A 24,938-nucleotide genomic window follows, 5' to 3' on the forward strand; every position below is an offset into this window, starting at 1 on the left:
CACACACACACACACATGGATGCTCCCCTCCTCCCCTCCTCCCCCCCCGTCTGGGCCTGCGCGCATGCGTATTCCACTTGGGGCATGGATATGAAGCCGGTGGCCAGTCGGTCGACTCAGTCGGCCACTCTTGCGCTGATTGCGGCCTGAGAAAATTCTACTGACCCACAGAACTTTAACTTTTTGAGTGGCATTGTTCAATTTAGCCGCAGACAGACAGACAACGGCGGCGACGACGGCGATGACGGGGCACGGGGCAAGGGGAACGGCTAAGAAATTTCACAAGCCTGGCGGCCATTTTCTGCCACAATATCAGTCTCTCTCCCCACCTTTCCACATCTTTCCTCTCTCTGTCTCTCGTCTGTTGCTGTCTTTTGTGGTTTTTAGGCTTTCCAGCAGTTGAATGATGCTGGGTTTTTGGCTGGAGTTTTGCGTCTTGTGTTGTCGGAGCTCCTACATATGTAACGCTCATTAACTGTGGAGAGGCAACAGAGGGAGGAGGCAGAGGCAGTAGGCAGAGGCAGGGGCAGGGACAGGAGGCAGAGACAGGAGGCAGGAGGGCAGCAGGAAACCGCATCGAAGGCTGCGTAGGAGGGACTGGCAAACGTGACAGCGGTAGTGGTGGCATCCAAGGATGCAACCGATGCCATATTCAGAGGCAGTACCACGGCAACCGCTCATCAATACGATCCACACATGCCACATGCACACAAGCCAAAGAGGAAAATTAATTAAAGCGGAATAAATGCTTAACGGGCGATAATAAGATGGCGAAAGGAAACCGCCGCCCTTATGAGCACCCTCCACACCCTCAAGAGTAGCGCTGCCATAAGCAGACCACAGACATAATTGCCACATTCCATAGAGCCGCGAGAGTAGAAGATGGAGCAAGCAGTTGGCAGGAGTAAGCAGTCGGGCAGGGGAAAACAGTTGGGAAGGAGCAAGCAGTCGGAAGGGGCGAACAAACGGGCAGGAGCAAGCAGTCGGGTAGGAGTAAGCACTTTGGTAGGGGCAAGCAGGGAGGAAGGAGAAAGCAGTAGACAGGGTCAACCAGAAAGGCAGAGGCGAACAATCAGGCAGGAGCAAGCAGTCAGGAAGGATCAAGCAGTCAGGGGCAAGCAGAGAAGAATGAGAAAGCAGTAGGCAGGTGAAAGCACTCAGCCAGGGGCAAGCAGTCAGTCAGAGACGAACAATCAGGCAGGAGCAAGCAGTCGGGCATGAGTAAGCCGAAGCCAGCACTCTCGCCCAAGCAAGCAGTGGATTCTCCCCGGGAACAACCAGGGGCAGTGGCAGTGGCAAAGCTGTTTTAAGTTCTGGAATTTCCAGAGTCCAGTCCCTCCCTTCGAGCTATTTCTAATATCAACTTTCTTTGTCGTTCAACCGCATGCCATTCCCATGGAAAAAAGGCAGCAGCAGCAGACCACAAATACGAGGCAGCAAATGAAATGGAAATGGAAACGGTTCGAAAGGAGCCACCGTATGGGAGCCTGTGTGTGCGACATATTTGAGCAGTCAATTTCAATAATTTCATGCAACGCCATGCCATGCCACAGCCACCGCAGGAGCCCAGAGGCAACAACGGCAGCCACGTTTGAAAATTGCGGAAATTGCCAATCGAAATGGAAAACATTTTCATTATTTGCTGCCAGCCTGGTGTCTGGGCCTTAGCCTGGCCATAAACATTTTCCACCCAGGTGGGTGTCCAGTCCATGCCAGTGTGTGTGTGTGCCCCGTGTGTGTGTGTGTGTGGCTGAAAAATAAAAAAACATAAATTCGTTGGGTTCGCCGGTTGAAACATAGTTTTCGCGTGAATTGTCAACCCAAAAGGCAATATACGTGTATTTCCCCACCCCCCCTCCACCCTGCCCGCCAGTCGACATTGCCATTGATTTATACGCCTATATTGGGGCCCCCAAGACGCCCATATAGAAGTTGTCAAATGTATACGAATCCATATTTTTAAATACCCTGCACTATGCGGGTACTTTCGACAGAGGAAAGGCGGCTTTTGGTGGCTCTCTAAAAAAGGGTTTTTTTTTCGGGAAATATTAAAGGTATTTCTGGGTGGGAAAACATAGATCCCCCATGGCTTTATATTTTCTGGGTTTTTTTTTCTATCAATATTTTTAAATATCAATACAATATTGTATAAATAATGAAATATTTGATTTTTTTTTTTATAATTAGGATTGAATTTTGTATTCTTGCTTATAAAATAATATCACAGATACAAATAATAAAAAATTGCAATAATTTAAAAATAATAAATATAAAAAAAGTATAATAAAAAATATTTTAATAGAAAAAAAAATTATAATAAAAAAAATATAAAAAAGATGCATGTCATCAAGGTGGAAGAATTTGTATAAAAGTGTTAAGAAAAATTACAATGATTTAAAAAAATTATAATACAAGAAAAATTGTATAAAAATAGCATTTTAATTAAAATATAAAAAATAATAAAAAAGATGAGTGTTATAAAGGTCTTAGAATTTGTATGAAAGTGTTTTGTGGCTGCCTAAAAAAAGGTGTTTTTTATGGAATATTAAAGTAAATTCTGTAATTTCTCCCCCATGTCCCCCATTGGATGGCTTTATATTTGCTAGCTTTTCTTTAAAAATATTCCCCAAGTAAATACAATAATGGCGAATGTTTAGAGACAGATTTTGTGGGTTTTTTGACCACTCGGCACACCGAAATGCTCCTTAAAATCCCCTTTTTCTCTCATTTCAAGAGGGTTCCTGGGCTAGTTTCAATCCCAAATGAATCAGATTATCATCGTTATAAATTGTGTTTATTTTGTTCCTGCTTCCTTCCTTGATAATTAATGGGCGAGGGGGGCCCAGGAAGGCAGACAGACACGAGAATTAATTTATTTAGGCATTTCGTGCCAGTGGTCGAGGGGTTCAGTTCAGGACTAAGGCTCTTGACATCCATTCATTACCCGAAAATGGTCAAAAAATGTGTTAAAAGGTGTGCTGTTGTTGTTGTTGTTGTTGGGGCCTTGTGGGGCGCACCTCGTGATTTATGCCATGCATTCAAATGCAACTTTCCGGGCGGGCAGGAGGCAGAGGATGCGGCGGCCAGCAGCCATAAATATGTCAGCCCTGGGTCTCTGGGCAAAAAACAACGAAAACATTTCAATAAAAATCAAAAATCAAAATCAATAGCAGGAAAAAACAAACGAAAAAAAATCATTCACCGGACGCTATCAATTTTTACAAGCCTTTGTTTTTGTTTGCTCTCTAGGGGGGTGTGAGGGGTGTGAGGGGGGGTATCGCGGATTGAGTAATCGGTTATCCAGGCTCTGGCATCGACCATGTCATTGCCAGCGATTGTTGGGTGCCCAGGTGTGCCGCCGCTGCCGCCGCCGCTGCACACATGGAGCCACGACACAGCAAAACGGAACAGGCCCAATTTTGTTGCATGACTATGACACTGTTGAAGGTGCCCCAGCAGCAGCAGCAGCAGCAGCCGGAGGCGGCAGTCGTGGCGCATGACTCAGGTTCAAGTTGGGTCGCAATCAAAGCCGAGACCCTCCATCGAAACGGGTATGAAATATTCAAAAGATTACTCCATACAAAAGGGGGGGAGGGGTGGAGGGGGGGAGGTGGCTGGGGCCTTGATTGATGGACTGATGAAAAGTTCTTGTCTTTGTGCAATTTTCCATGCAAATATAGTTTTTAGGGAGGCCTCTTAGGGGCCAAAGCTGGTGTTCTGGGCCTCTTGAATCCGCATCCGATACCTGGCCATAAACCACACAGACCTGACCCACATCTTATTATTAAAACAACAACAAAAAAGAAACCAAATTGTGTGCATATCAAGGTAAATTGGCCAAAAACAAGAGCAAAGCCAGAGGTAGGGGCAAAGCCAGAGGCAGGGGCAGAGACAGAGCCCGAGTTAGAGCCGTGTAACCTACATGGCCAACTGACTTGAATGAGTGTCAAAGCTATTTGGCGCTAATTGCCTTTTACGATTATTTTCACATTTGGCCAGAGAGCCGCGTAGCCGCAGAGCCGCAGAGCAGGCCACCTCTTACTCTCTCAACTCTTTGGAGGAGCTCCTCCTGGAGGCAGACACTTAGCGGCACGCATGACTACACAGAGAGAAAAGGGGAGGCGCGGCATGCACGAGTGCGTCGTCAAGAGTGGAAAGGGAAGGCACACATCTGGCCCAAAGGCACGCCACATATTCGCTTATTAAATTGAATTAAATTTTTCGTACGTTTTATTTGCAGCTCTCTACGTGAGAGAGCTATGCGGGCGAGGCAGGGAGCTAGGCAGTGGGGCAGGGCAGGCACCGAGGCAGAGGTTAATGTCAAAGATACGGTGGGAGACCCAAACTTTTGGTTATTATCCTCAATTATGGTTAACGGGTCAAAGCGACACATGACCGAAGGGGAAGGAGAAAGGGGGAAGGAGAAAGGGGAAGGAGAGTGCCAGTGACCCATAAAACCAAACAAAAATACCAATTAATTGGCCAGAAATACAGGCAAGCCAATGGGTCAACAACTAGCCCAGAAATGAATAAATAATAAGAGATTGGTCGGAAAACGATAAGCCGTGCCACAGTAATGGATTATAGAATGGAATATACCTACAAAAAAGTATCAAAAACTCATAGAAAACAAAGAAGTCCCCATTTGAATGGGTCTTCTTTTAGTTAGGGACATATTCCAACAATTCCAACGTCAAAACCGCCACAACAATAGGCCTGCGATCTTTATTTAGACCCAATTAAACAAAAGTCTTTTTTGAGCAAATAAACAGGGGAACACCTGAAGGCTGGAAATCCTTTGAATCCTTTGGGGCAGCATCTTTCACTTTGATTAATTGCCTTTTAAGCATCAAAAAAAAACAAGAGATTTTCATCATTTGCCTGTGCAAATAGTCAATCATGCAGCAGACAGCGTTAAGACATGGCTAAAAATAGTTGAAACTAGCAACAACAATAACCACAAAGAAGAACAAAAGTTAAACATGTTTTTGGGAAGGCAATCGCCAGCCAGTAATTGTCTATCGAGGCACTTGGCACTTAATTGCCAGACGGGACGAGACTTGCCGGATTGATGTAACTATTAAACAATAAAATAACTCTAAAGTTGGAGAATTTTCTAATGGACTTTGGAGTGGAGTGGGATGGCCAATGTCAAGGCATCATCGCTATGTGGCAGGGGCAGGGGCAGACAAGGTCAGTGAAGTCATCTTTAACGATCTAATGGATCTGAATGGTATAAGCTCGAACATGGGTTGGCTTTCCCCTCGTCATCGGTTACTCTTTTTTTCTCTCACATTCCAATTATCAGTTGTGTTCCATTCCCACATTCCAATTATCAATTTTGTGCCATTCCGACATTCCACTCATCAGTCCGACATGCCAATCATCAGTTTGTTTCATTCCTAAATTCCAATTATCAGTTTTGTTCCATTCCGACATTCTTTTAAGGCTTCTAATAGAGTTACAATCGTCTAAGCCTTCCACTGGAAGAGGAATCTAAGAGCAATCGGACTTCCCTTTAAAGAGGTCTTCTATTCTCAGGTTTAGATATTCGTTTGCTTCCGTTTGCTTTCCGTTGGCGTCCACAAGGACCCTTTGAAGTCCCTGGAAACGTATTTCTCTTGTGGGAAACCCATCGCAGTGGTAGCCCCGCGAGATGGCATCGATCTTGATGGTCTTTAGAGCTTAAAGATCTCCAAAAATGGGTTTCTCTTTTCCCGTGTGATTGCCAGACAGACAGACAGACAGCTAATGGACGTTTCAATTGCACTGTGGGGGCGTGTTCCGACCTCTGTCGAGGCTGAAATGCATTCAAGATTGAGCATGCCATATGATAATTGATTACAAATCTCAGCCAACGAACAAAAGGAGAAAATGGGGGAAAGCTGTGCGGCCCAAACAAAAGTTGAGTAATTGCCTGGAAAGGAATGCATCATCGGAGGCACGTGTTCCATGTTTCGCGTCTATATATATCTTTATGTTAAACCGAAGAACATAAATCAAAGATTGATTGAGCAAGTAAACAGACGAGTGTTTGCTTTTGGTCGTGACTGTTTTAGCCATTGCAATCAACATGTAAATTAGTTAATAACAAAAAGCAAATGATCGTAGACACACACACAAATCCATGGCCAGAACGACTACGAGAATGATGGCCAAAAGATAATCGCTTTGATGAGCTTATGAGCCCCGTTTTTAGCAAGAACATAAAGCCAGCCTCTTGACCAAGTCAAGGCCGACCAGACACAAACAGCAACAAAGACAAAAAACCATCAAATATTGGTGGTTCGCTTCGGATATTTCACTTTCATCGGTGTTCACTTTTTAACGCTATAATTAAGCGGCGAATGCGTAATATTTGGCCAACGCGCGATCGCCCGAGGGTCAAGTGCATGAAATTGTTGCCCCCCTTTGATAGTCATCGTGATAATGCAATGTAAATTGTAATTAAAATCAACAGCAGAAGAGCTTGGACATAGGAAGGGAGGGGGTCGGTCGTGTCTCTGGGCGGGTCTGTACGATCTCCGTCTCTCCGTCTCTCTGTCTCGCCGTCTGTCGGTTGTGTTCTGGACCATGTTTTGTGTGCATTTGAGATTAATTTATGCCAACATTCGTTCCAAGACATGACGAGCACCAAAACCGACTGGCTTCCACTCCTTGTGGACTCCAGTTGGAGTCGACTAGGAGTTGGAGTCCGAGTCGGAGTTGGAGTCGGCGTCGGAGTTAGTTGGTCGCATACATAAATAAATTAAAATTGCTAATGGCTTGCGGGCAGATACTGCCCTTCAGTGCCTCCGTCCCCCCTGCTTCCCCCTGCTTACTGGATCTCTCGCCGTGCAACGCCCATAATTAAAAGCAACAAGAACCACAACACCACCAACAGGGCACAAAAAACAAGAACAAGAAAACGCGCGATTCAATCCACAGTCGAAGCAGTAGATACCCTGAAAACTATTATTCTAAGGGAATTACTAACAGAAATAGCACTGCTTTAGCTCTCCATGGCACTGCTTTATCCCTCCAAGGCACCTTTAGCTCTCTAATGAACTGCTTTAGCCTCCCAAGGCACTGCTTTGGCTCTCCAAGGCACTGCTTTAGCCTTCCAAGACACTTCTTTAGCCCTCCAAGGCACTCTTTTAGCCCTCCAAGGCACTGCTTTACCTCTTCAAGGCACTCCTTTAGCCCTCCAAGGCACTGCTTTAGCCCTGCGAGGCACTGCTTCTACAGCAACTCAGTAAGAGCGGTGCTTATCCACTGCTTTACCAGGTATACCCTCTCAAAGAGCATAGAAATACACAATAAAACCATGACCAACTCAAGGCAGCAATAAGTCGGGATATACAAAGAGGGAAAGAGAGGGAAGAATCAACCCAAAAGAGATAGAGAGAGAGAGAGAGAGCGAGAGAGATCGCTGGCTCTGTGGCATAAATCAATCAATTTATCGTTCCAAGGAGTAGCTGTAGCTGCCAGAAGGAGAAGAAGCCTGCCACTTCTTCCTCTCGCGCTCTTCCAACGCCTGCTCTCTCTCTCTCTTTCTGTGGGTGCAACGACCCAACTCTAAGCTCACCTCTGAGCCAGAACTTTGCTTGTGCTCCCCCGCAAACCCATCAGACTCGCATCTCTCGTGGCTTGTTTGCATACGAAGGCGAAGACGAAGACAGTTCCTGTGCAACTTTTCCCACAAATAAGCGCAAGCAAATCCCTGCCCCTTTAAGCCAAACTGTAATTTGCTGTCTCCGCAGTTAGGTGGAACTCGCCTCGTAATGTTCTATAATTCATTGCCAACAGAAAGGGGTTTAGCTTAAATTGAAAAACATCAATATAAGTCAGAGGGACAGAAGGAGGAATGGCCAGCCGACATCAAGGAAAAAAAAAAACAAACTCAATTTCATTTCGGAAAAGAATCAGTTCTGGAATGCTATTGTCGTGGCCCCGACTGTTGATCGAAACCTCAGACCAAACTGTTTTTCGGGGGAGCGGCCCGGTGCAAGGCATGTAATTAACACTTGGCAGAATGACACTGCGGAGGGAGGCCTTTAATGCTTTTGGCCTTCTCAGTGGCAATTTTATGAAAATTGTGGGGTTTCACTGTGAGCACTGCTAACCCATTCTGTACGCTGTACAACTGCTTAACCACTGTTTAGGCTCTCAATTGAACTGCTTAAGGTGCAGTGCCCAGCATTGGACTGCTTTAACTCTGGAATGAACTGCTTAAGATGCTGCTATTCATTCCCAAGCATTAATGCTTTCACTCTCATTTGAGTGGCAATTCTATGAAAATTGTTGGGTTTCACTGTGAGCACTGCTTGGGCATTGCTAAACCCATTCTGCTTAGCCGCTGTTTAGGCTCTCGATTGCACTGCTTAAGGAGCACTCCCCACTATTAGACTGCTTTAACTCTCAATTGAACTGCTTAAGCGCTACTATATCTACGTAGATTAATGTTTCAGCTCTCTCTGTAGAAAGAACAAATTAAACGAAAGGCTTTCCATCATGGCTCTCTTTTTGCTGGACACTCAAGCGATGACACTCACACACGATGACGGCAATGCATCAAGTTTAAGGCTTAATCGGTACTACCAAACCCGCTCCAACCCCCCTCACCACCCTCTATCACTCTTTTTCAGCCAAATTGCTGCCATTGCAATTCTCAATGCTATTTTTTTGTCGACTTCTTTTCCACGCTTCGTTTGTGTCGACAGCAGCTTTTCATTAGACAATTTCCCAAAAGGGGGGAACAGAAATAGATGGAGAGAGACAGCTAGGGGGGGCACAGGGGGCTCAGGGGGGATGGGGGATAAGTGCATGCGTTGTCTGGCTTCGGTTCGAGGGTATCAAGAGACAAGAGGCAGCAGATTTTCATTATGTCGAGTCGACACTAACAACTTTTACTTCCACTGCTTGCTCTCTCGCTCTCCCTTTCTATCCGCTGGCATCCATCTCTTTCCAGCAGTAGCCGTGTGGTACATTGTTAGCTTAATTGTTGTTGTTGTTGCTGTTAGAATGTGCGCATTATTGAGTTACGTGCTTGGCGGCACAACAGCAACAATTGCAACAAGCAGTTGCAACTTGGCACGTTTCTATTATTTAACTGTCAGCACAGCACAGCACAGCATCGCGACTGTGGCGGCAGTGGCAGCGGCAAGAACAACAAACATCTCTGCTAATTGCCCGACAAAAATGTCTCGCACTTAACATTTGTCTTCTTCATTTGCCCAACACTTAATCGAAAATCAGTTACCAGCAATTAAGCCAAAAGCCAGAGCCAGCCAGGGCTGCCCCTTGACTGCTTCAAAAAGAGAGTTGCCGCCGCCGCCGCCGCCCACGCTGGCCAAAAATTATGGCGACAACCAAAGACAGGGCTCCCTGGTATCCTAAGGGCCCGTCGAAGCCTCGGGTTTGGTGTCTTTTTCCCATAGAATTTTCACACTTGAAGCCCTGAAGTTTTAGGAGCCCGAAAGGCTAGGGCACTCCGATCAAACGGAGTTATTCATTATTCTGATGTATCCTCCGCCCACTCCCACGCTCATTTATGTATCTGTCTGTCTCTCCCACACCCATAACCGGGCCTACAATCAGGCTCTCATTAAGCGCAAGTGCATATGCATAGTACAGTGCGGAACACTAGTATAAGGCATCTAAGGGATGTGTTTAATATAAAGTTTGATTTCTGTTGGAAATGCCAGGGATCTCTGCTATGGAGCCGCACTGTCGACCCATATGAATGGTTTAATATCTTGATGGCTTTTTCGACGACACATAACGGTAATTGCTTCCCGGTTGAACGTTGCACGTGGGTCTCTTGGCTCTTGTCTCTTGTCTTTTTCTGTTGAAAAGAGAAAATTATTAATTTTTTATTGCTGCAATCTGCTCGACGGTCGTTCCATTGTTCCGCTGCCATCAAAGAGATTTCTCTATGAACCAAGGCAAGGTCACATCGATTGAGCTTTGTCCCCCCCTCCCTCTACACCCCCTCGCCCAATTACTATGGTTTTTCTATGTGGTATATAAAGTCTTTACAATAATACACGAGCACGAAGTCGCTTCAAGGCTGGCCCTATGCAAATAGAGCCGCCGAACCCAATAAATGGGGGAGATGGGGGGATGATGGGGGAACACCCACGCACAACTGTGACAACTTCTTTAATCAAAAGCGATTTCAAAGACCTGGGCGTGGCCAGCATCCCCCCCTCCCTCGTGTGTGTGTGTGTGTGGGCACACTTTTGTCTTATTACAAATTTGACACTTTGCCTGACAACATTTGATGGCGCTGCCTTAATCTTTATGCTTATGTCATTTAGTTTAATGGCAATATCGAATTATACGCTGTCCGTCCATCAGATATAATAGGCCTGCCTGACAACTGTTGAGTGTTTGAGGGAAAATATTGATATGCCTAGGAAAAACATAGCTAGAGGCCATCAAAATTATCAAATCCAAGAAGTAAGACATTATTTTGGGGAGAAAAAGTAGCAGGAATGTCGGGAGAGAGTAGCTGAAAGGAGCAGTTCCAGATGGAAATTGAATACTTAAAGCAAATACATAAAAGATACAATTTTGGAGGCATAATTTTGTACTGGAATTCAGAGGAATATCTGCGTAAATTGTGAAGGTTTTACAGTTACAGTTCTATTAGCTCTGTCCAACCATTCCCATAGCTACCTACCTCCGAGAGATGTTTATATTAGGAGATATGCACCTCCCTTAGTTCCCGTTACTCTTTCCTTCCTTTGGGAACATCTGTGGCTTCTTTGGGGCCTTCCATCAGCAGTTCTATGCGACTCCCGCACTGCTTTTTCACAGGGCATTCAACTCCAGTATTAGCTTTAGTTAATCTCTCCCTCCCTCCCTCTTCCTCTCGCCCCTGATGTGGCCTTAGGGCATTATTACATTTGTTGTTGCCTTCGGAACTTTTCTTGCCATTTTGTTTTGACAAATTTGCTGGCCATAAGCGTGAACAGTGGGTCCGAACTGGAACTGGAACTGGAGCTGGACGATTGTGGACGCTGTCGCCGACGCCGACGCCGACGCGATTGTTTGGAATCAAAAGCGTGTGAATCGAAAAAAAAAAGTCAAAAATGTACAAAAATTATAGCCATAGTTTGAATGAACAACAACAAAAAATTAATCTTTTGTGACGGTCTGGTTTGCGGCTCTTTGGATTTTTATTGACAGCGATTTGGCCCTGAAGTGGGGCTCTGTGGGGCTACGGGTGTTTATTTTTGGGTTCAATAAGCTTTTGTTTTGGCTAATTTATGCCATGGACTGGACGGTCCCACTGAATCCCCCACTGGAATGCCGGGAGAACTCTTTAATTAAATTTTCAATTTAAAACACTTGACACGCTGCCTAGGCGAGGGGTTCTTGGAGGAGGGGTGGGGTGGGGCAACAGCAGGCGCCAACTTTTCATTAAGGAATCTGCGGCGACGTCTAGACCTCATGGAGATGATCGGAACAGAAACCTGACCAGACTCAAAGTGGAAATTAATGCGGCAAACGTGTTTCGTATCGGTTGGGTTTTGTTCTTTTTTCTTTGTTTTTCTTGGCTTTTCTTTGCTTTGATAGGCGCCACCTGTTGGCGAAATGTGGAAAGTACATTTTGGTTCGGATAAACCAGGGCTTCATATCTTTCAATTGCATTAAAAGGTCTCTTTAGCCCATCCACTGCTTTGAGAACATCTTCCCTACCTCCCAGCCATTTACATAGGTAAAACTCTCATCCAAGATCTCATTCTCTTCATCTTTAATTCCCCAATCAATCCAGCAAGTTTCAGCTTTAATTAATCTCCACTCTCCAGCTTTCAGTTTGGATTTACTTCCCTTAAAGTTATACCGCCTTTCGAAGCAATTCAATTCCTTGTTCCATTGTCACTTTTACGACTCTCTCTTCCTCGTTCTGTGCACTGCTTATAGGAATTGGAACTGTTTTTTATGTGCACTTTTACGATTACCAGCTCCAGTTCCAGCTCCACTTCACGTACTCGAAAAAAAAACCATCAAGAAAACAAGTTATTAAAATTTTCACTTAATAAAAACATAAAACATTTAGTTCAACCATTATAAATCAGTTGCTTGGAGTTCTTTTTTTTTCTTGGGCAGTTGTTAAAACAAATTACACATAAATGTTGCTTATGCTTATCTCGAATTTCTATCTATTTTTTGTTGTTTCTTTTCAGGTAAGTGCGAGACGGTCTGACCCCATAAACCCAAATAGAATCGTGGCACGCGTGAGTAAAAGCTCCAAAAATTGCCCATCAAAAGTTGTCGAGAGATAAATCTCAAAGAGAGCACACAGATGGCGGTGGGGCACGGGTATATTCACTTTCTTTCTTTCTTTCTTTTAATTGCGGGGCAGTTTAATTTTGATGCGTGCGTCCCCCTCCTCTGCTTGGCTGCCTCTCGTACTGTGGCTTCTTTTTCGCTCAAAAGACGGTGGAAGATGGAAGGAGCAGGTATTACATTCAAGCAGCTTAACCCACTTCCGTGCACCGCATTACCATCATCATCAACATTATCAACTTCATTGTCGTCGGTGCTGCCTGCTGTGCAGCTTTTGTGTCGTCCGTTCCCTTTCCTTCCCTTTTCGGTGTATCTCTTTCCCTCGCTGGCTTTGTTTTTGTCGCTGGATTTACCTTTTTAATTTCCTTCAATTACGCCGCACTTGTCACAAGCAGCGCGGTGAGAACGTATAACAGAGAGTGCAGCTGTTAGGAATATCATCAAGCAGGGCAGCGGTGAGAACATGTGAATAATAGAGAGTGCCGCCGATATACAGAGAGCAAGTAAGCAGTGCAGCGGGAAGGGCAAGTTTCAAACGGTACAAATATTTAGTATGCGGCAGGAAGCAGTGAATACACGCTTAAGTATAACTTAAGGATCAACAGAGATCAATTAAGCAGTGCAGCGGGAACGGAAACTTTCAAAAACAAAGCTCAAGCTGTGCATATAGTTGGCAGTATCACTAACCATACAGTATGGTTAGTGGCAGTATGAAGGAAGTAAGCAGTGCATATAAAATATGCTTAAGTAGAACAGAATCACCACAGCAAGCAGTGCTCCAACCGTAAAGCAATGCATTCAAAGACCATTGAACGGCCACCTCCGCCCATCACCTCCTCTCATTGTCATTAAACTTGAAAACTCATTTCCCAGAAGCGTGTAAAAGTTACCTTCATTCATTCATTAGCCGCTCACACACACAGGGCACTCCAATTAAAAGAACGGTACGAAATGAGAGTGAGAGGAGAAACGCGAGAATCATATTAACATCCAGTGATTGTGCTGCTGAAGACCTGCTACCTAATTATGTAATGTGGCATGCAGCATCATCATCGCCTTCAATCAGCAAACGAACGAAAGTTGCATCACAGCCAACGAAAGTTGTGCCTTTCGAAATGTTGCAAACGTTATGTAGAATAGATGCCGCGCTTGTTGCTGCTGCCGCTTCTGCAATTGGAATTGATGCGCCACAAGCTTGGCAGCCGAACCGAACACAAAACCAATTTAAAAGCCCCAAAACAGGCAAAAATCCGACTGATAAAAGAAGGAAGAGCCAAGGCAACAAAGAGAGTATATCAGCAGCTAGCCAAACCGCAGCTAGACAGGCAGTAGGCAGGCAGTGCAGGCAGGCAGTGCAGGCAGGCAGTGCAGCAGGCAGTGCAGCAAGCAGCAGAATTAGAGGCAGTCCAACAGGCAGAAGGCAGCCTTTTGTAATGGACCTGACTACAAAATGCCAGGCAGTAAAAACAAATGAAGCCAAAACCGAATGTGTCCAAAGCCAAGTGGATGTCTGGCCCATACAGAGGCAAAGGCAGAGGCCATGTCCGTGCCATGGCTAATGCAATGGCAATGGATAACTAAGACCCGTAACCCTCTCGCTGGCTCGCTGGCTGGCTGGCCGGCTGGCCGGGCGCGCACTTTCAGTTTTCAAATGGCCAAGACAACAGCAGCAGAAGATAACAAGAAAGTGCAGATAGAGCGGCGGCATAGGCGCACTCTGAATGCGCTTCCAGAGCTCTCTGCCAGAGAGCTACAACATTTCTTATCATATTGCAAGGGTTAACATCATTAAAGCCATCTCGAATGTGCCCCGTCATGGGCCAAGGACCAATCAGCTCGGAAGTCTGCTGCCAAGCCGTTCCTTTGGCCAAACATCATGAGCTAGTCATAAATACCCTCTTGTGGTAGTTGGGTTTCGGCCAAGGATGGGGCCACGGCTCGATTCGCTTTTATGGCAAAGTCAAATAGGAAAACAAAATAGAAGTTAATCTAATAACAAAGATTGAGCGCAATAATTTTAGCGATTGGCAGCGCAGATTTACCATGCCATGCCACGGCATGCCATGGCCAAGAGCCCGAGAGCCCGAGAGCCCGGGCAAAAGTAAAACCGTCTCGCAGTAAAAGGGAGCGTCCCGAAGAGCGAACCTCTGGCCAGGGACAGAGTCCGATTGGGAGTTGGGGCCTAGAGCCGAGCGTGGCCAAAGTCTCGTTAGCGTTGCAGCTGCTGCTGGCTCGGAGACGCTCTGGCTGCCTCAGACGTTCGTTGCACTTGCCGCACTCTGTGCGGCTGCATCTGTATCTGTGGACTGGTGGTGCCTCGCCAGATAGCGTATCTAATGGATACATTTTAGTGCATACACCGAACGTATCTAATCGGCTAAACGTTTTATTAAATTACGTTAGTCTAAGCTTTTGTTCGGGCTCCAGCTGCTCCCCAGAGTGGGTTGCCCCGCGACTGGTTTGGTTCAGTTTTATTTCAGCTGAAATTTGCCTGCTGACCTTGCGGCGCCCCACCAGCTCCCCGCCGGCTCCCCAGGAGTTCAAGGTTAGGCGCTCTTTCTCTGCCATCAACAAAGTTTCATCAAAACAAAGGCTAAAGGGCCCAATCCTGGGTTAGCAGGTGCCTAGAAGAATGTCCTTTGAGTCCTGGCTGATGCGGTTTCTTGAGATCAAAGAAACTAAACAAATATTCAAGAAAAACAGACGACAGTCTGGCGAAGTCCTACAAATGAAAATGAAATTGAAAACGAAATCAAAACATGCATGTGGATGTCCATGGAATCCGAATTGGAAGCCACACCGCATAAAGAAGGGTAAACAGAGAGAGAGAGAGAGAGAGAGAGGGGGGATAGGGGGAGGGAGTCACGACACTGGCAGCATCATGGAAATAAGCAAATGAGTAAACAAATACCAGAATGGAATCCAAAGAAGGTAGAAGTTTGAAATGCCCTTTAGACATGGGATTCTGAGGGCTTCTGTCTATCCATCTACCCTCTCTTCGGAAGGGTAGAGACAGGCGGGAGAGGGCGAGGGAGAGCGGTAGAAGCTGTGGGCGTTCGTTCGGAATTATTATTGTAGCTGCCTAGGGGGCAACCAGCGAAGAGAGCAAGGATTTCCTGTGTGTGTGTGTGTGTGTGTGTGTGTGTGTGTGTGTGTTTGTACGAGAGTCTGGCTATAATTGCTTCTGTTGTGTACCCCTATCCCCTCCCCCCCCAACAGCAGGGGGAGCAGCAGCCGGAGAACAATTGAAGTCAAGCCCCATTTCGTTGAAGCCCCAGGCTAAAAAGAGTCCACAGCTGGTGTCTCTGTTGCTCCTTGATTTGTTTGCTTAGACTTTAGAGAGAGAGAGAGAGAGAGAGAGTGAGAGGGAGTGAGAGGCAAAGGCAGGGTTCTCTGTCGATTTGGGGCTGCCCTTTTTAGCCTGCAGCTTGAATTTATTTGTTTTGAAATTTTAACTTTTGCACTCATCCGCATCCGCATGCACATCCACATCCGCAACTGCAGCAGCAGCAGCATCATCATTGCCAGTGATTGCCTTTTTCCTTGCTGCCAGCCCCTCTCCGGCCTAACTCTCCGGCGACTGCTGATTGTGCGGTTTCGATAAGAATGCAACTGCAGTTGCAGTCAGTAGCTGCCACACGAGAAGAGCAGCAAAACCAGAACAGTCAAAGGACAGAGAGCGAAAGAGACAGAGAGAGAGAGAGAGACGTCCATGCATGCACATACCTCCTTCGCAAAACGATAAATTAGCAGAAAAGGAAAAGGAAGTGCATGACAGCCAAAATGTCATGAAATGAAAGGCGACAAAAAAAAAACAAAAAAGTGAATACACAAAAGGCAGCAGGGAGAGGGGGCGGGGGGGAGTGCCAATAAGGAATTTTCACTTTATCCAGCAGAGAAATTAAAAATCAAGAGAAACGGCTCAAGAACAAGTCGCCGAGTGGATGTGCTTTACAAAAAAAAAAAAAAGGAAAAACAATTCCAGCAAAATCCCTCTCGACTTTTGCTTGCTCTTCTCTCTCTTTGTCGTTCCATTGCCAGAGAGAGAGCACCGCTCACGCAAGAACAGCAAGAACGATCTGCTCTCTCTCTCTGTCACCAAAGCGCTCTCAGTTGAACGTGTGTAAGCGCACCTCCTTGTCGCTCTCTCTACAAATGAGCTTCGGGAAAGCTTCGCCACATCTGCGCTCTCTCTCTTTTCCACTTATGTATAAATTTTGTTACCGCTGCCATTGCAAGAGCATTTGTAAGTCACCAACAAAATATTTCCAAAGATATTTCTTCTATTCTTAATACTCCTATTTTTTTCCTCTCAATATTTCTGTTTTATAGCTGCTCCCAAACGTGAGCGCGTGCAAAACTGCTGATCATGCCAGGGAGGGGGGAGGGAGCCTGCACCAGAGTAAGAAGAAGAGTGGCTGAGGGGGCGATGGAGGGTGGGGAAACAATGAATCGCGTCGAGGAGCAGCATACATTACAGAGAGATGCTTCGCGGCAGCCTCTTCCTCTCCTTCTCCTTCTCCTTCGCCCTTCCTCTTCTGTTTCTGGCAGCAACTTTTACTTATTGCTTTGGCTCTCTATTCCTCTCTCGCTCTTCTTTTTGGGTGTTTCTCTGCTTTTGTTTTCTTTTAATGTGCCAGCCGAGAAGTCGGAATAGGAGACGGGAGTCCGCGAATCGGAGTCAGAAGGCGGCGTGTTCTGCTGCGAATTCGTGAAACGTGATGCCAAAAGTCGTTGCTTCGTTTCGTTTGTTTATTTTGCTGGAGGATTTAGTTCTGGTGATACCCCGCTGTAAGAGCCAAAGGTATATTCATGATCTGAGTCGAAAGATTCTCACAATCAACAAAAAAAAACCCTATGTATGTATGAAAGCCTTGGGGTAGTTCTATTTTCTAATGGGTATCTTTGTAGTCGTAATGCTCCGTTTTGGCCTTCTTAGTTTTATTGCGAATTTGTATTTGTTTTGTGGAGCCTGCCCTTGGTTTTTTCCTTGTTCTTTTGGAGGATGCGGATGCTGGTCATGTTTGCTCGCATTTGAATACGAAATCCACCTTTCAGACTGCCATCATCCTTGTTACCGGGAAACCATAACAGGGCATTGTTCCAGCCCTATTAAGGCTCTCACAGAGAGACAGAGAGAGAGAGAGAGAGAGAGAGAGGGCTATGGGAGATGGGATGAAATATGTCTAACGACTGTCGTAGAACCGAAAGTCACATGAGAACTTTTCACCCAATGGCTATACGAGGCCATAAGTGAACCGAAAACGAAAGCCAAATTGGCAACTTTCAGATGTTCCTCCTCCTCCTCCTCCTCCTCCTCTTCCACCATTTCTCATTCCTGTTCCCGTGGAGAATGAAAAATGTTCGCGTTTCTTGCCCTAATTGGAGGCGAAACGTTTGTCGCACCAAATAAATAATGATAATGGCACCTGGAGCGTGAAGTCGGACTCCCATTCCCCCCACCCCCCACCTAGTTCCACCGCGAGAGAGGCCATTGACTGGGGCCAAAATGTTGGCTGATTGATTGACGCCTGACTTTGGAGCCTGTTAACAATTTCATTGTACTGTACTGGGCCTCAGAGTCGGCTTGTTCGGGTCGTAATGTAATTAATTGCTTGCCAACCTGTGTCCAAATCACAAAAGGGCAGTCAACAGTTCCAGCGGCAAAGTGGGTCAGCTGTTCGGTTGATAAATAAACGTGTGGTGGCACCACAGCGACCGGGAGACACATTCAGAGCCGCCAAGAATGTCCAGAGTTATGAAAATAATGAGCGTGGGCGTCGGTGAAGGGAACAGCTGCTTTCCCGACGGGCCCTCGCCCGAAAGCTTTCAAGCGCTCAAAAGCTTCAGCGGCAATGCAGTGGCGCGCTCGAAAGTTCACTGAACCCCGCCCCGCACTAACTAAGTTTTCGTTTGAATCCAACAGTAAAAACATCAATCAAAGCCAAATTAAGCGTAAAACGCAAAGAGCCGAAACCCCGCCGCAGTCGAATGTAAAGCAAAGATAAAGAGTGGAGATGGATACGGAGAAGGAGAAGGAGAGAGAGGGGCAAGAGAGTGCACAAAGGTTAGGCCCGCACCAGAGGGAAGACCCGGCCCGCATCTGCAGTAGGCCCACGGCCCACGGCAATCAATCAACGGGCGGACGGCGAAGCTTTCCAAAGAAAGGCAGGGCAAAAGAGGAAGAGGAAGAGGAAAGGAGACAAAGTGCAGGCAAAGTCGGTGAAGCCTAACAAAAGTTGCAGCTAATTTTAGATCGCAGTCTGCGTCTCTCTCTCTCTCTCTTTCTCTCCCCTTTGCTCTGCTTCATTTGCATGAGTGCAAGAGCGTGGTGGGGGAGAGCGGAGAGCGGAGAGAGACTGATGTTGATGACGATCTGCAGTGTGTGGGCGCACGCACAAAGACGCAAAATGCTTGCAGATTTATTTCCTTGTCTCTCTCTCTCTCTCTCTTTGTGTGTGTGTGTGTGTGTTATGCAAATCTGCCGACAACAACCGTTTCCTGATAAATCCCCCTCCCCTTACCCTTACCCTTACCCCTCCCCCTAACCGTTATAAGCACGAATGATTTCCACAAATTTGATAAGAACACAGCGGAAAGAGGAACGACGAAAGACCGAGGCAACAAACTTGATTTGATAAGAGAGTGCCAAGAAAGAGGGCTCCCCACCCCACACCCCTACCCCCTTTCATTCGCTTCGTCTCCGTGTGAGGGCCACGCCTTTGCTTCTTCGGGCTTCTTCAACAGAGGAGAAGGGTATCTGCCTTAAACATGTAAAAATACAGATAGCATATAGATAGTTAAAGGAAACGAATGAAATAGCCTTCCTATTACTGGAGTTCTGCCTTCTATAGGGTATTCCTCTAGTTGGTCTCTCGGCCAAAGCCACCCTTCTATTCCCACTATATTATTAGTGTTCCTTTTGTTTTGTTTTTTTTTTTTTATTATCCAGCGTTACGTGCCCGGCATTCCCAAACAACAAATCAAATCTTTTCCTATGCATTTGCGCATAAAAGAAATTAAAAAGCAATATTTAATCAACGCACATCATCTGCATTTAAAAGAGGCGACTTCAAAGGGCCCTTTTGCCCACATTTCTGGGGTGTTGACCATTTAACGCGCCCAGCAAAGGAGTTAAAGCCAACTTTGTTAGATGTTTATCACGTGGTTGGTCCGAAGCCAAAGCCGAAGCCGGACCCGGGCTGGACTTCCTTGAAATTCCAGCAATATACATAAAAAATAAAACATAAAAAACACCAAGAAAGATCTTTGTGGTCTTGTTAATCCTTTGACGTGATGTCTGTTCATAATTTGTGCTCATATTTCATGGTTTTGCCTTTTTTACGAGTCTTTTGATGGCTCTGGCCTTGCGGCATTTTTGAAAAAAAGGTTGCTGTTCGGGCGGGGTAGGGGGAGGGAGGAGGTAGGAGTGTGCTCTGTGATTGAATATTCTTGAGTTAAGTTATCGTAAATCATGACTGTGACAGTTTCTCTCTCTCCCAGAACATCGTTCTACACTGAACAAAAATGTATGCCAAAGAGAGACGCACGGGGATAAATATAATTTGATATCATTTTCATGGGACAGCTGATGGTTCTTTCATGGCCCATAACTGTTTAGGGGGGTGTCATTGGGGAATTCTCCCACAGTCGGACGAAATGCCAATCGGCCGCTATAAATATACTGAGAGAATAAGGCAAAACTCTGCTTTTAATTTTAATGAACCATAAAAGATTCACACGCACCACACCACAGGGCAAAGCAGAGAAAGAGTCACAGAAAGGTGACACACACACAGAGAGAGAGAGAGAAATGAGGCCTGGGGGCAGCCAGGGACCAATGTTAATGAGATTTAAATACCTGCTAACCAACAAACAAAATAGAGATGGTCGGGGGAGGGGGAAAGAGTCGCATTTCTCAGCAAACAGCCACCAGAAAAAAAAATGGTCAAATTTCAAAGAAAACTATTAAACAACTGTTTATCCGGGAGGGCATTCCCTATCTGTCTATGGGATCGGTAGAATCTCTGCTTCTCACAGAGCAACATTTGCAACAGAGTTGAGCTCTGTTAACAGCGAGCTAACAGCGAAGCCGGCTGAGGCTGAGGCAGCGGCAGAGGCTTTGCGGCTTAGAGCTCTGGTTCTCGGCTCAGAGTCAGAACTTGGCTTTTCATTAGCTTGGAGCACGTCGCTCCGACCGGTTCGGTTTCTCTAGCGTGTACGGTGCTCAAAGGCCAAGGCAACAAAGCAAAACAAAAACAAAAAAAAAAACAAAGCAAAAAACCCGAAGAGAGATATTTGTGCGCGTGCGCGTCGTCTACCCACACAACGCGAGAGCGGATACTCTTTTACTCGTTTCGTTTTTTATGCAAATTTCGCAGCGTTTCGTCACAGTGTGAAAGTAAATGAATTCTTTTGGAGCAAAACAAAAGAAATTTACAGCAAATATTACGAAATACAAATTTTACAACGAAAGCGCCAGAAAGGGAATAAAAGAGTTTGTCTTCTGTTCTTCTATGCTCACTCTTCCATGCTGTGTCTTTGTCTGTGTGTGTGTCTGTGTGTGTTAATTGATAAATCTACAACAAAAGTGTCAAATTTAACGGCAAATTTCGTGGATTTCGATTTTTCTGTGGACATACGCGAACGGTAAGCCATGGAGGTACCAATAATATTTAAAATACAATTAGCGTCATGCTCTGGAAATTGGGTTAAATATGGGTTTGGATATTAATAAAGTGTTTTTTGGTTGGAAGAGAGATTTATTTCGTTTTGGGTGTCGCATTGATCGGTGAATCGTTTTTGATGATTTGGGGCACTGATGTAATCGATTTGGGTGTAGAAAAATTGGGTCAAATGGGCCCTTGATTGGGGTTAAAGATTTCAGAGTCGGAAGTTCTGAAAATGCCGAAAATTTAAGAAAATTGTAAATGTTTTTGGATTTAATCAAATCCAAGAGATATAATAGATAAAAACAAGCTAAAATGATTCAGTTCTTGAGATACCTTTTTAAAAAACGTTAAAACCCTAATCATATAACCCCTATAACCCTGTTAATACCCAAAGAATCTCAGAACTAATACTTCCCATCGAAAGAAAACGTTTTGCCTTTTCCCAGCTTTTCCCCAGAATCTAAAGAATACCTTTTTTAAGACCCATTCATTATCGGTGTCATGAAATGAGGGCTCCCCCGTCCCCCAACTTAAGGCAGATGCAATTCCCGCATCACTCAAAGCCAAAGCCAAAGCCAAAGCCGACGCCAACGCATGGAAAACATCATTATATTTTCGAGAGACATTTCAAAATTTCACTTACAAAACAAAACAGAAAGGCGGTCGCAACATTTTCATATTGTATCTCATTTTCTGGGTCAATAGAGAGCCCATCCTCGCACTGGATGGAGGGCCAAGCCCAAGTCCCGGTTCCAGAGACGGCCCAGCCCTAGAAAACGCCAAAACGGGGCTCTGGCTCTGGCTCTGCCCCAAACCAAAAAAGGGATTTCCCTTTACCGAAAACTTTCATTGCTATAAGAACGACCCCTGGAAAGAAGAAGAAAAGTGTCGGCAGCAAACGAATATGCAAACAATAAACACTCGTAGGCCATAAATTAAAGAAGTCAGCGATTGAATGAATGCTCAATGAAGCTTTTCGAGAGAGTCCAAGAACCCCAGCCAACGGTTCTTTGACGACAACGGGAGGGGGTCTTAAATGGGCTAAGCGGTCTCTTTCGTACCAAATTTGTAGTTTGAAGCCAACTGTCGCTGCATTTCGGTTTCGATTTCCTGTGTATGTGGCATGCCACCTCTGTCGTTTGTGCATTCAGCGCATGATTAATCAAAAGAAAAAGAACCCCGCCCCCCCCTCCCCAAAGAACGAAATGTATGACAAGTTCTACTCGTACTTCTTGATTACATATTTCCCCACTCTTTGACCGTTTCGTTGTGTTTCATTTTGTTTTGTTGATTAGTAAGCATGTCGACATTTCAATAAAAAACCACACATCATCCGCAAAGGCAGCTCCTCATCAACGATAATAATCTTTTTTTTGTTTTTGCTTTTTTTTTTGTACCCTTTGAGAGGTTTTGTGGCTTTGCATTTTAATTGCCAGTCGCCCGCTGTCGATACTTTGAGGAATTGGGCGCGTCTCCAGTGATTGTTCATTCGATTTTGGCTTGGAATCAAATATAGATGCTATATGTAGGCACGACTGAACGTGGGATATGTTTCTACATTGATTTGATTCAGTTTGATAACAGATCTGATGATAGCATGATAAACAGATGGCCATGTCTATAGTTCCACAACAAAACAACATTTACATACCAGTTTTGCATGGGTGGTGGGGGGTGTGGGGGCACTATCTGATGAGTATTCTCCCAGAGTTTCGATTTTACGGCTATGAATGGGAATGGAGGAACGATTGACCATGGAATACGCATTGTTTCGCATTGGTTTTAACCCCATCGAGGGCACTGCGTTTCATCAACTGGAATGGGAATTTTTTTTATTTTTTGGTTAATCATTCGAGAAATTCCTTAAGTGAATATCTTTACCGCCCCCTGGGCATGCCTGCCTCCATACATATATCATTCTGTACATTTTTATTTGCCCCCCACCCCCCTCCCCGTCATTCTGTCATTCGATCCACATTTACGTCTGGGGGAAAATCTATTTATGGGCTATTTATCTTGTTTTTCGTCCAGTTAAAGCACTAGGATTTTTATGGGATGTTGGTGATTAATGCATTTCAAATACCAACTGTCGAGAGACTTGGCTAACACACACACACACACACACACACACTTGAACACTTTTATATTCCCGCAGAATTGTGATAAAAGAAAACCATTCTCGCGGGGAAAACTCTATAAGTATTCCTGGCTTGGGGCGAGACCGTAGCTGGTAATACTCTAAATGGGATAATTTACTGCGCTTTTCTATTACCAATTCCAAAGGATCGTAGATCTGATGCCCCACCTACATGTGGCAGAAAACGCGAGCAACAATAACGATTTCCACACTTGACAAATGAAAGAAAAAGAAAAATAGAAGATAAAAGCGAACAAAAAAAGACAACTCAAGAATGGAAAAGTCGGCGTTAATTTTTCATGGCGGGACAACCAGGCAAGGGAATATTATTTCATTTATTTACATCACGACGATGGATAGGGCGAAGGGGTAGAGGAAGGGAGATGGCGACTAAACAAACTCAAGCGTTGTCCAGGGTCCGGCACGTCATTAGTCACGCCGAGAGAGAGAGAGAGAGAACGAGAGAGGGAGGTGGGGTGGGATAGGGAATAAATATAAGCCACAAAGCTGTAAGCTATGAAACCCGCGGCCAAAGCGGATAAAAAGTAATCAAAAGTGCTAAGAACGGCATAATAAGGCGACTGAGAGCCGGAGTGGGAGCGGAGAGAATCGAGAGCTGCGAGAGTGGAAGGAGTGGAGCACTGTGGATGCTCTGGCTGAAGAAGGTGCTCCTCTGCGCCACAGAAAAATGCTTGACAAAACTGAAATGAAATCAAATAAAGAAAAACGAAGAAAGAGAAGCATAAAAAGCGTCGCCTTGGCAGGAATAGTGCATTTATGCAGGAGGAATATCAAAGAGCGGAGGGCGGAGAGTGGTGAGTGCTGAGTGGAGAGGGTTTTAGTGCAAAGAGAGAGTGAAGACTTGTAGGGGGAGTATAATTGAAGAGCACTGAAGGAGGTATATCAAGGTGCATTCGCACACTTCCCACTCGCGCGCTCTCTTTGTCACGCAATTGGATCAAAATAGGCACCTGTTGTGGGGAGCGCACTCTTGAGATGCCTCACCTTCCAAAAAAAAACGCCTTGGGTGGCTCGTTGGCGTTGCCTAAGCGGCTTCCCTGAGACGGGCGCAGAATTTTTAAGCCGCAGCTTAAAGTGGTGACAACAGCAAAAGCTACAGCTACAGCTACAACTACAACTACACTACAAAATCTGTTGGTTCTCCTTTTCGGTGCAGTCAGCGACGGAGTTGGGTTGCATTTTGTAAAACTCTTTAGTGTGATTAATGTGACACACACACACACACACATGCACCCACGAACCCACACTCGGGCTCGGTGCCAGCATGTGTGTACATGTATGGGTGTTTCCTTTTATGAGCTCTTTGGCTTACAAGCAGGTCGTGCTCCTTACACTTTTCCTTTTCTACTTCCTTTGCCCCGCCCGGCAGCCGCTGTGCCTTTCTTCCCGCTTTTGCTAGTTCTGGCTTTTGTTCGGGACAAACAAAAGCCGAAGGCAACGTCAAGCCATGTCACGCCACCCACCTATGCGCAGACATGTTCTGTTTGCACACACACACACACACACACAACCGCACACTCGCAAAAGCCCACATACGTACGTGGATTTACAGCTGCACAGCCCTCTAATCCTTTTGACGTTGCTTTTATCGCACTTGCCTTCGACTCCTTTTATTTCGCTTGCAGCCTGTGTCCCTAGGGTAGCACCAGGCTATTATATTTGGTCCGGGATTTCGACACAATTAAAAAAACACAGTATTCACTTTTTCGCATTTTACGCGGGGCGCGGCGGTAGCAACGGTTGTTTAAAGAGCGCACAAGACAATAGTGTGACCCTTGTTGATCCCAGAAATTAACCCAAAACTAATATCGATATTCTATGAATGCATC

The 24,938-nt window shown here is 45.5% G+C and overlaps 1 protein-coding gene across 3 annotated transcripts in view; it reads left to right on the forward strand.

Moving 5' to 3' along the window:
* Window positions 1-24,938, forward strand: part of LOC6590069 — a 79,061-nt gene that overhangs the window by 47,653 nt on the left and 6,470 nt on the right. Inside the window, exon 1 of one of the 3 annotated variants that reach the window (XM_002016245.2) lies at window positions 20,491-20,928. The exons of the other annotated variants lie outside the window; for them this stretch is intronic. The gene's annotated coding sequence lies outside the window, so the exon portion shown is untranslated. Of the gene's footprint in view, window positions 1-20,490; window positions 20,929-24,938 lie in introns of those variants that run through there. 3 annotated transcript variants of the gene reach the window in all.

This window comes from Drosophila persimilis, unplaced genomic scaffold (genome assembly GCF_003286085.1).
Source record: "Drosophila persimilis strain 14011-0111.01,24,50 unplaced genomic scaffold, DperRS2 tig00000002-arrow-pilon, whole genome shotgun sequence".
Classification (NCBI taxonomy): domain Eukaryota; kingdom Metazoa; phylum Arthropoda; class Insecta; order Diptera; family Drosophilidae; genus Drosophila; species Drosophila persimilis.